This window comes from Callithrix jacchus, chromosome 3 (assembly GCF_049354715.1).
Source record: "Callithrix jacchus isolate 240 chromosome 3, calJac240_pri, whole genome shotgun sequence".
Classification (NCBI taxonomy): Eukaryota; Metazoa; Chordata; class Mammalia; order Primates; family Cebidae; genus Callithrix; species Callithrix jacchus.
This window is the reverse complement of record NC_133504.1, coordinates 191,462,602-191,473,506: the sequence shown is the minus strand read 5'-3', so window position 1 is coordinate 191,473,506 and position 10,905 is coordinate 191,462,602.

Here is a 10,905-nt window from a genome sequence, read left to right as displayed (position 1 = left end):
ACGGATAAGGGCTGGGGCAGGCGTCCAGGCCATTCTCTCTGCTGGGGTCACGTAATCCTCACCTCCAGCAGTCAGTCTGTGCTGGCCCAAGGACAAGTGGCTTTGTGACCTGGACCAGAACAGAAAATGGCTAGAACAGGATGAGGGCACCTGTGCCCGGAGCGGGGGCTCTGCCCATGGCAGACCTTCCTGAGCTGGGTTTCCGTCCTGGCCCCTCTGGACCTAAGATAACCACCTGAAATCACAAAGTCAAAGCTGTGTGCCTGATTAAGTTATATCTACCTGCCTCTCTCAGCCCATATTTGGGTAATTATTAAGGCCTTCCAATCCTAGCACTTTGGGAGGCTGAGGCAGGCAGATCACCTGTCAGGAGTTCAAGACCAGCCTAGCCAACATAGCAAAACACCTTCTGTACTAAAAATACAAAAATTACAGGGCACAGTGGCTCACACCTGTAATGCTGGTCTTTACAGCATCTCAACTTTGGGAGGTTGAAGCGGGTGGATCATGAGGTCAGCAGTTGGAGACCAGCCGGATCAACGTGGTGAAACTTTGTCTCTACTAAAAATACAAAAATTAGCTGGGCATGGTGGTGTGTGCCTGTAATCCCAGCAAACTGGGAGGCTGAGGCAGGAGAATCACTGAAACCTGGGAGGCAGAGGTTGCGGTGAGCCAAGATCAAGCTCCTGCACTCCAGCCTGGGTGACAGAGTGAGACTCAAAAACATAAAATAAAATGGATTTCATGGCCGGGAGTGGTGGCTCATGCCTGTAATCCCAGAACTTTGGGAGGCCAAGTCAGGTGGATCACCTGAAGTTGGGAGTTCGAGACCAGCCTGACCAACATGGAGAAACCTTGTCTCTACTAAAAATACAAAATTAGCCAGGTGTGGTGGCACGTGCCTATAATCCCAGCTACTTGGGAGGCTGAGGCAGGAGAATTGCTTGAACCCAGGAGGCAGAGGTTGTGGTGAGCTGAGATAGTGCCATTGCACTCCAGCCTGGGAAACAAGCGAAAATCCATCTCAAAAAAAAAAAAGAGAGAAAATGGGAATGGGTCTTTTTTTATCCAGTCTGACAATCTCTGACTCTTAGAGTATTTAAACCATTTATATTTAATGTGGTTATCAATATAGTTGGTTACCACCTTGTTTTTTTTCTTTTTGAGACCAAGTCTTACTCTGTCACCAGGCTGGAGTGCGGTGACTCACCGCAACCTCCGCCTCCTGGGTTCAGGCAATTCTCCTGCCTCAGCCTCCTGAGTAGCTGGGATTACAGGCACGCGCCACCATGCCCAGCTAATTTTTGTATTTTTAGTAGAGACGGGGTTTCACCATGTTGACCAGGATGGTTTTGATCTCTTGACCTCGTGATCCACCCGCCTCAGCCTCCCAGAGTGCTGGGATTACAGGAGTGAGCCACCGTGCCCGGCCCCACCTTTCTGTCTTCTGTTTCTCTAGGTATCCTATCTCTTCTTTGCCCCTTGTTTACTTGTTTCCAGTGTTCTGGATTGTTTTGTTTTGGTTTTTTTGAGAGAGTTTCTCTCTGACACCCAGGCTGGAGTGCAGTGGCACAGTCTCGGCTCATTGCAACCTCTGCCTCCCAGGTTCAAATGATTCTTGTGTCTCAGCCTCCTGAGTAGCTGGCATTACAGGCATGTGCCACCACACCTGGCTTTTTTTGTTCATTCGTTTGTTTGTATTTTAATGTATTTTTGTATTTAGGCTTCACCATGTTGACCAGGCTGGTCTGGAACTCCTGACCTCAAGCAATCAGTCTACCTCGGCGTCCCAGAGTGCTGGGATTACAGGTGTGAGCTGCTACGCCAGGCCTGATTGTATTTCTCACTACTGGGACATTCGTTATATGTCTTTTTGGGTGTGATACTGAAGTTGGAAGCATCAGTTTAAACTCTGGAATATTTTATACACACATATCATACAAACACACACACACACACACACACACACACACAGTTTCTTCCTTTGTCCACCAAAAGAACCTGGAAGCAATGATAACCGAGTAGCAGTTGACACACCTGGTGCCCAGATGCTGGTTTCTGAATACCATTCCTCACTGAAGGAATCGGGGCTTCTTAAAGAAATTGCTGATTCCAGAGAAGGGACAGTCGGTATCAGATGAGCCTGGAGCATTTTGCTGTGACAAAAGTGAGAAATACCTCCCAGCACAGATGAACTTCAAAGATATTATTCTAAGTGAATTAGGCCAAACACAAAGAGACAAATACAATATGAATTAACTTGTATGAGGTACCCAGAATAGTCAAATTCAGAAAGTAGAATGAAGGACGCCAGAAGCGGGGTGGGGGAGGGAGAAATAAGGAATTAGATGGGTACTGAGTTTTGGTTTGGCAAGATAGAAAGTTCTGGAGATAGGTGGTGATCATGGTTACACAACAGTGTGAGGACTTAATGGCACTGAACCGTGCACTGTGAAATAAGAGCTGGCTGCAGCGGGGCAGACCTGTAGTCAGTGAGACCCTGTCTCAACAAAAAAGTTATTCTCATAAAGATACACATCCTTTGTTTGATGTGTGGTTTACACCAGCAGTCCCCCACCCTTCTGGCACCAGAGACCGGTTTCATGGAAGACTGGTTTTCCACAGACAGAGTGGGGTGGATTCCCCATGAAACTGTCCCACCTCAGATCACCAAACACCGAACAGTCATCGGGGGCATGCAGTCCGGATCCCTCCCACGCACATTCACAGTGGGCGGCTCCTGTACAGCAGGGAATCTGATGCGGGAGGCGGAGCTCAGGCAGCAATGCTCACTCACCCAGGACTCCCCTCCTGCTGTGCAGCCCGCTCTTAACAGCTCAGCAACTTGTACACCTGTGGCTTACACATACTCTCCTCTAACCTATAACTTGTCTTTTCATTCTTTTAACAGGGAATTGGGCAGAACAAAAGTTTTTAATTTTTTTTTCTCACTGTCACTCAGACTGGGTTGCAGTGGTGTGATCATAGTTCACTTGAGCCACAAACTCTTAAGCTCAAGGGATCCTCCCACCCAAGGTGGTGGGACTACAGGTCTGCACCACCTTGCCCGGCTAATTTTTAAAAATTTTTCTGGCCGGGCGCGGTGGCTCACACCTGTAATCCCAGCACTTTGGGAGGCCGAGGCGGGTGGATCACAAACGAGGTCAAGAGATCGAGACCATCCTGACCAACATGGTGAAACCCCGTCTCTACTAAAAATACAAAAAAAAATTAGCTGGGCATGGTGGCGCGTGCCTGTAATCCCAGCTACTCGGGAGGCTGAGGCAGGAGAATCGCCTGAACCCAGGAGGCGGAGGTTGCGGTGAGCCGAGATCGCACCATTGCACTCCAGCCTGAGTAACAAGAGCGAAACTCCGTCTCAAAAAAAAAAAAAAATTTTTTTTCTTTGTAGAGATGGGGTCTTGCCTATTGCCAGGGCTGACCTCAAACTCATGGCCTCAGGCCGTCGTCCTGCCTCAGCCTCCCAAAGTGCTGGGATCACAGGCATGAGCCACCATGCCTAGCTGAAGCTTTTTAATTTTTTTTTTTTTTTGAGACAGAGTTTCGCTCTTGTTACCCAGGCTGGAGTGCAATGGCGCGATCTCGGCTCACCGCAACCTCCGCCTCCTGGGTTCAAGCAATTCTCCTGCCTCAGCCTCCCGAGTAGCTGGGATTACAGGCACGCGCCACCATGCCCAGCTAATTTTTTGTATATTTAGTAGAGATGGGGTTTCACCATGTTGACCAGGATGGTCTCGATCTCTTGACCTCGTGATCCACCCGCCTCGGCCTCCCAAAGTGCTGGGATTACAGGCTTGAGCCACCGCACCCGGCCCCATTTTTCCTTTGCTGGATTGTGATTTTGGTGTCCAGTTTATAAACTCTGCCTACCCCAGATCCCAACAGTTTTCTGCAAGTTTTATAGTTTACATTTAAGCCTGTGACCCGTTTTGAGCTCGTTTTTCTGTAAGGTATGAGACTTAGGCTGAGGCATTTTTGCTCTTGGATTTTGTTCCAGCCACGTGCACATTTGTTGAAAATACCATCCTTCACTGAATTTCCTGTGTACCTTTGCAAAAATCAGTTTGCCAGACTTCTGTGGGTCTATTTCTGGATTCCCTGTCCTGCTCCATGATCTAAGTGTCTGTCCCTCCGCTGACACCACAGACTTTTTTTTTTTTTTGAGACTCCATCTCCCATCTGTCGCCAGATTGGAGTGCAGTGACACAATCTCAGCTCACTGCAACTTCCACCTTCCGGGCTCAAGCAATTTTCCTGCCTCAGCCTCCTGAGTAGCTGGGACTACAGCTGTGCAGGCCCAGCTATTTTTTTGTATTTTTAGTAGAGACAGGGTTTCACCATGTTGGCCAGGATGGTCTCGATCTGCTGACCTCGCCATCCGCCCACGTTGGCCTCCCAAAGTGCTGGGACTGCAGGCGTGAGCCACCGCGCCCAGCCCAAACTTTAAATAAGATAGGTTCATTCTATTCACCTCATTTTTCAAAATTGTTTCAGCTATTCTAGTTCCTTTACATTCACATACATTTTAGAATAATCATCTGTAAAAAAATATTGCTGAGATTTTTTAATAGGAATTCCATTATACTTATATATCCATTTGAGAAGAATTGACAAAATGACATCTTTTTTTTTTAATTTTTTTAGACAGAGTCTCACTTTGTCACCCAGGCTGGAGTGCAGTGGTGCAATCTCAGCTCACTGCAACCTCCACCTCCCAGGTTCAAGCAATTCTCATGCCTCAGCCTCCTGAGTAGCCGGGATTACAGGTGCACACCACCACACCTGGATCATTTTTGTGTTTTTAGTAGGGACAGAGTTTCACTGTGTCGGCCAAGCTGGTCTCAAACTCCCGACCTCCCACCGTGCCGGGATTACAGGTGCACACCACCACACCTGGATCATTTTTGTGTTTTTAGTAGGGACAGAGTTTCACTGTGTCGGCCAAGCTGGTCTCAAACTCCCGACCTCCCACCGTGCCGGGATTACAGGTGCACACCACCACACCTGGATCATTTTTGTGTTTTTAGTAGGGACAGAGTTTCACTGTGTTGGCCAAGCTGGTCTCAAACTCCCGACCTCCCAACGTGCCGGGATTACAGGCGTGTGCCACCACGCCTGGCTTTTTTTTTTTTTTTCTTTTTTTTTAAGTAGAGATGGGGTTTCACCATGTTGGTCAGGCTGGCCTTGAACTCCCAACCTCAGGTGATCCACCCGCCTTGGCCTCCCAAAGTACTGGGATTACTAGCATGAACCACCATGCCCTGCTGACCAGGACTTTTTTTTTTGCTCACATTTCTTAACCTTTAGGACCATATGGGTCTCAGGAAAGTGTGTCTACCTGCCCCGAGTTCCCTGTCCTTTGTGTTTGTGAAGCTTCCTAGACATTGGGCTGTCCCTCTTGCCCCCTTTGTGCACTCAGCACCGTCTCCTCCCTGGTGGTCATTTTGGGGATCGCCCAGGACTTGGGCGGCTCCAGCCCGTGCGTCTCCCTCCCACGGCCCTCACCCTGTGGAGAGGACAAAGGCATGGCTGCTCCTCTCACACCAGCCTGAGGGGCCTCCAGAGACACAGACGGCTCCTCTGGGCTCCCCTGTTCTTGGGGCCTCGGCTCTCAGTCACCTCCTCCCTCTACCCTGCCAGTTTCCGCTGCCACGCAGGTCGTCGGGCTGTCAAGGGTTTGCTCTACCACTTGCATTTGGGTTTTGCGAAAATACTGTCGCATGGCTCGGTCATCACGGTTGTCCACGGGAGCCTGGTTCTTGCCACCCTGCTTCTGTTTTTCTGTGGGGATTTGGAGAGCTAGAAGCTGGTGCCCCGCCCAGATCCCAGGTTTGGGTGAGCTTTGGAGGAACAGCTGACAGCAGCCCCGTTAGATTGGACAGGGGTCGGGCACAGAGCAGTCCCCTCTGTGCATTCCTAGTGCCTGCCCTCCCCAAAGCAGGGCTGCCTTGGATCAGTAAGTTTGAGACCCAGGAGAGGATTAGGCAGGTGCGTGTCTTGGAGTTTTGGGGTGAGAAGTCCTAGCAGGACAGATGAGCAGCACCCAGCCCCCAGCCAGAGACTGGCCCTCGTCGGCTCCAAGCTGGATGGCAGAGAAGGCCCACCCTGTCCCTCTGGGTCCAGGGCTGCTGTCCCCTTCCCCTTAAGGTGCTCAGGGGGCCCTCCAAAGGCTGGTAGCAGGGAGATTTCAGGAGGCCAGGGTGTCTGGCAGCAGCACAAGGGCTTCTGTGGGAGGCTGACTTCTTTTTGTTTTGTTTTGTTTTTTGAGACAGTATCTTGCTCTGGTCACCCAGGCTGAAGTGCAATAGACCCATCTCAGCTCACTGCAACTGCCGCCTCCCGGGTTCAAGCAGTTCTCCTGCCTCAGCCTCGCAAATAGCTGGGACTACAGGCGCCCGCCACCATGCCTGGCTAATTTTTATATTTTTAGTAGAGATGGGGTTTCACCATGTTGGCCAGGCTGGTCCTGAACTCCTGACCTCATGTGGTCTGCCCGCCTCAGTCTCCCCAAGTGCTGGAATTACCATCATGAGCCAGGAACCCAGCTTGGGAGACTGACCTCTAAGAGGCCCTCCAGTCCACCTCCTAGGATTCAAGCCCTGCTGTAATCCCCTCCCACTGACAGCAGCCTGGCAGGTGACATGCTTCTAACCAACAGCAGAGACAGGCCATCGCCACCAAATCATGCTGTACACAGCCAGGACCAACCTCATGGTGCCGCACCATCCTGTGCCCTCTGCTCAGAATGATGACAGAGCTGCCATATGGAGAAGCCCACGAGCCAGAAACCTAGGGCCAGTTCAGGCCAGCAGCCACAGCGTGAGCTTGTAGGTGGATCGCCCCGGCCCCGCCTTGGGATGAGGGCTTGGCCTCAGCCAGCAGCTTGAGTGGAGCCCTGTGGGAGCTGGGAGGAGGCCCCTGCTAAGCCACACCCACATTCCTGGCCCCCAGAAACTGCGACCAAGACTGTTCCTGTACACCATGACGCTTTAGGGTGAACTCGGCGTTCGTGACTCACGTGGGCCCGCCCTGCCTGCCCGAGTCTGTGACAGACCCGTACCTCCGCACTTCTGCCCAAGGGGTGGGGTCCTCTGGAAACCCAGCCCGCGTTTTCTGAGGAGCGCAGCCAGCGCTGTCAGCCGTCACCGCTCTCAAAACCGCATCTGGGGCCACTGCGGAATGCCGCGCGCCCCCATGTTCATGTTCACCACAAGGACTGGGTTCCAGAGGCCTGGCAGGGGGTGACCGGGACCCCGTTGGGCAGAGCTGTCCCCTCTCAGCCTCCACAAAGCAGCGAGGATCCCCTGGTGTGGACATCACACTTCCTCGGTGCCCTGCTATTGATATCCTTGCCTGAAGACCTTACCCAGCCATTAGTGCCCTCCAAGGAGTGGAGGGATGAGCGGGGCCCTCAGTTATTATTATGCGGTTGGCATCCTGCCCCTCCCCTCGTTTAATGCCTCCAGCCATCCTCTGCGGTAGATGCTGCTGTGCCCATTTCAGACGGGAACATGAAGGCCATCCTGCAGCTACGAAGCAGCAGAACAGGTCTGTATTCCACATCCCACCACACACAAAGTGCCAGGCCAGGCAGCAGGCGCCAGGAATACCCTACACAGTCAGCGTCTTTGCTGGAACCTCAGCTATGGAGTCTGAGGGTGGCTTTTCCTGAAAACTTTATGAAGTGTGTTTGTTTCCAAGTGGCTTGGGGTCCCATCCACGCATTAAAATGCAAACAGCACAAATAAAGACAAAAATCCCTTGGGTTGGTTGGTTGGTTTTTTTTTTTTTTTGAGAGAGGGTTGCCCTGGCTGGAGTGCAGTGGTGTAATCTCGGCTCATTACAACCTCCGCTTCCTGGGTTCAAGTGATTCTCACGACTCAGCCTCCTGAGTAGCTGGGACTATAGGCATGCACCACCACACCTGGCTAATTTCTGTATTTGTAGTAGAGATGAGGTTTCCCCATGTTGGCCAGGCTGGTCTTGAACTCCTGGCCTCAAGTGATCCACCTGCCTCCGCCTCGCAGAATGCTGGGACTACAGGCATAAGCCACTGTGTCTGGCCAGGATCCTTAAATGTACAATTATATGCTGGCAGGTGATCAAATAGGCATGCTTCTCCCCCGAAACCAACCAAGGCTCAAAGTAGAAGCCAACACACCAAAATGCCAAGCACTTTCAGTTTGCCAGGTACTGAGACCTGACTTCTCCTAGCAGACCTTTCAAATTTGCCTCTGTGGAAAACAAAAGGTCCCTGCAATCTAGCCAGGCAGGTGACTCACGCCTGTAATCCCAGCACTTTGGGAGGCCGCGGTGGGTGGATCATTTGAGGTCAGGAGTTTGAGACCAGCCTGGCCAACATGGTGAAATCCTGTCTCTACTAAAAATACAAAATTAGCCAGATGTGGTGGCAGGCACCTGTAGTCCCAGCTACTCAGGAGGCTGAGGCAGAATCACTTGAACCCAGGAGGCGGAGGCTGCAGTGAGCCGAGATCATGCTGCTGAGTTCCAGCCTGGGCAACAGAACAAGGCTCCATCTCAAAAATCAAATTAGGCTGGGCATGGTGGCTCACGCCTGTAATCCCAGCACTTTGGGAGGCCAAAGTGGGCAGATCACATGGTGACACCCGTCTCCACTTAAAAAAATAATAATATAAACATTGGCCAGGTGTGGTGGCTCACGTTTGTTAATCCCAGCATTTCAGGAGGACAAGGTGGGCGGACAAGTAGTTTGAGACCAGCCTGGCCAACACAGTGAAACCCCAACACATTTATAAAATGTATTTTATATTTTGCAATAACACAAAACTTAGTTGGGCATGTTGACTGGCATCTGTAATCCCAGCCACTCGGGGCTGAGGCAGCAGAATCCCTTGAAACCAGAAGACAGAGGTAGCAGTAAACCAGGATCGTGCCACTGTACTCGATCCCGGGCAAAGAGTCAAACTCCATCTCAAATTTCTAAAAAATTATTTAAATAAACGAAAGGTCCTGAAACCCATCAATTAATCGTAAGAGCCACCTCCACAGGTCCAGAAAGCCAAGGCTGGGCCTTGGGCTCGGGCAGAGGCTGCTAACTCCTGGGAAGCCCCACTGGCATCTGCCTACCACAGGGATGGAGGAGTCAGCAACTTGGCAGCAGAACTGCTGAAAGAGAACCCGAAGGACAGGTTCCCGACAGGCCAGCAGGAAACAAGAACAGCGTCACAATACATGGAAAACCTCGGGGGAGGTGGGATGACAGCCCTGATAAGGTGACCCCAGCCGCGTGTGGAAAGACGATGACTCCCTGACGGGACGAGATAGCCATCCGTGTGGGACTGTAAAGAATTCATCCTGCTGGGCAAACAATTTAGTTCTGACACTTCCTGGTTCCACTACAAGAGTCAGGAATAGACAACTCAATCCTAGCCCATGGGTTATTTGTAACACTCATAAATACCAGATTACGTCAACAGCAGTGAAGAGGCAAGAACTCAAGTCTGAAGATTTGATTTCCCCGTTACTTAAGAGCATTCCAGGCCAGGCGCAGTGGCTCATGCCTGTAATCCCAGCACTTTGGGAGGCCAAGGTGGGTGGATCACGAGGTCAAGAGATCGAGACCATCCTGGTCAACATGGTGAAACCCTGTCTCTACTAAAAATACAAAAAATTAGCTGGGCATGGTGGTGCGCACCTGGAGTCCCAGCTACTCGGGAGGCTGAGGCAGGAGAATTGCCTGAACCCAGGAGGCGGAGGTTTCGGTGAGCCGAGATCGCGCCATTGCACTCCAGCCCAGTTAACAAGAGTGAAACTTCGTCTCAAAAAAAAAAAGCATTCCAAGAATTTTGGCCAGGTACAGTGGCTCACCCCTGTAATCCCAGCACTTTGGGAGCCGAAAGACGCAAGATACACTCAGCCCCTGCCAGGCCTCCAGGTTCATCCACCACAGCCATCAGCCTGAAGTCCAGAATCTCATCTGAATCCGCTCCCTTGTGGATGAGGCTCCTCAGACAGCTCCTGTGTTGAATCTCTTTCCATGTAAAGACTGTCCCCACCCCAGCCCCCCCCGCCCGCCCACACCTTCAGCGCACGCACACACACCCACACCAAAGGGCAGCGACAGAGCTAGGATGCCTGCCGCAGACACTCCCAGGAGTCCCTGGCCCATTAGTCTGAGCTCCCGATGGGCACACGTCACCTGGCAGTCCCCCAACTGCACCCGACGACGCCCAGCCTCACGCCTCCAGGCTTCCTGGCTCGTGGCTCCACCTCTGAATTATCCTTCCTTTTCACGAAAAGCGGCCTGTGCAGCTATAGTGTCATCTCCCTGCTTCCTGCTGGTAGGAACTGGAGGGTTCAGGGCCCCGTGAATTTGTAGTGCGTGGCCCTTTCAGTCCAACCCGGAAGCAGCTTCTGCCCATGTAATTCTGTGACTCTTCATAGGGTTCAGTTCGTTAGAAGCCATACCAGCAGAGCTTTTCAGAATAACTGTTTTGGGCTTCTGCAGAGAAGCAAGAAGCCCTGTTGCTGGAAAGAAAGGTTCTAACAGCCGGGCGCAGTGGCTCAAATCTGTAGTCCTAGCACTTTGGGAGGCTGAGACAGGTAGATCACTTGAGGTCAGTTTGAGACCAACCTGGCCAACATAGTGAAATCCCATCTCTACTAAACATACAAAAATTAGCTAGGCTCACGCTTGCAATCCCAGCACTTTGGGAGGCTGAGGCAGGCAGATCACCTGAGGCTGGGAGTTTGAGACCAGCCTGACCAACATGGAAAAATCCTGTCTCTACGAAAAATACAAAATTAGCTGGGCCTGGTGGCACATGCCTCTAACCCCAGCTATTCAGGAGGCTGAGGCAGGAGAATCACTTGAACCCGGGAGGCAGAGGTTGTGATGAGCCA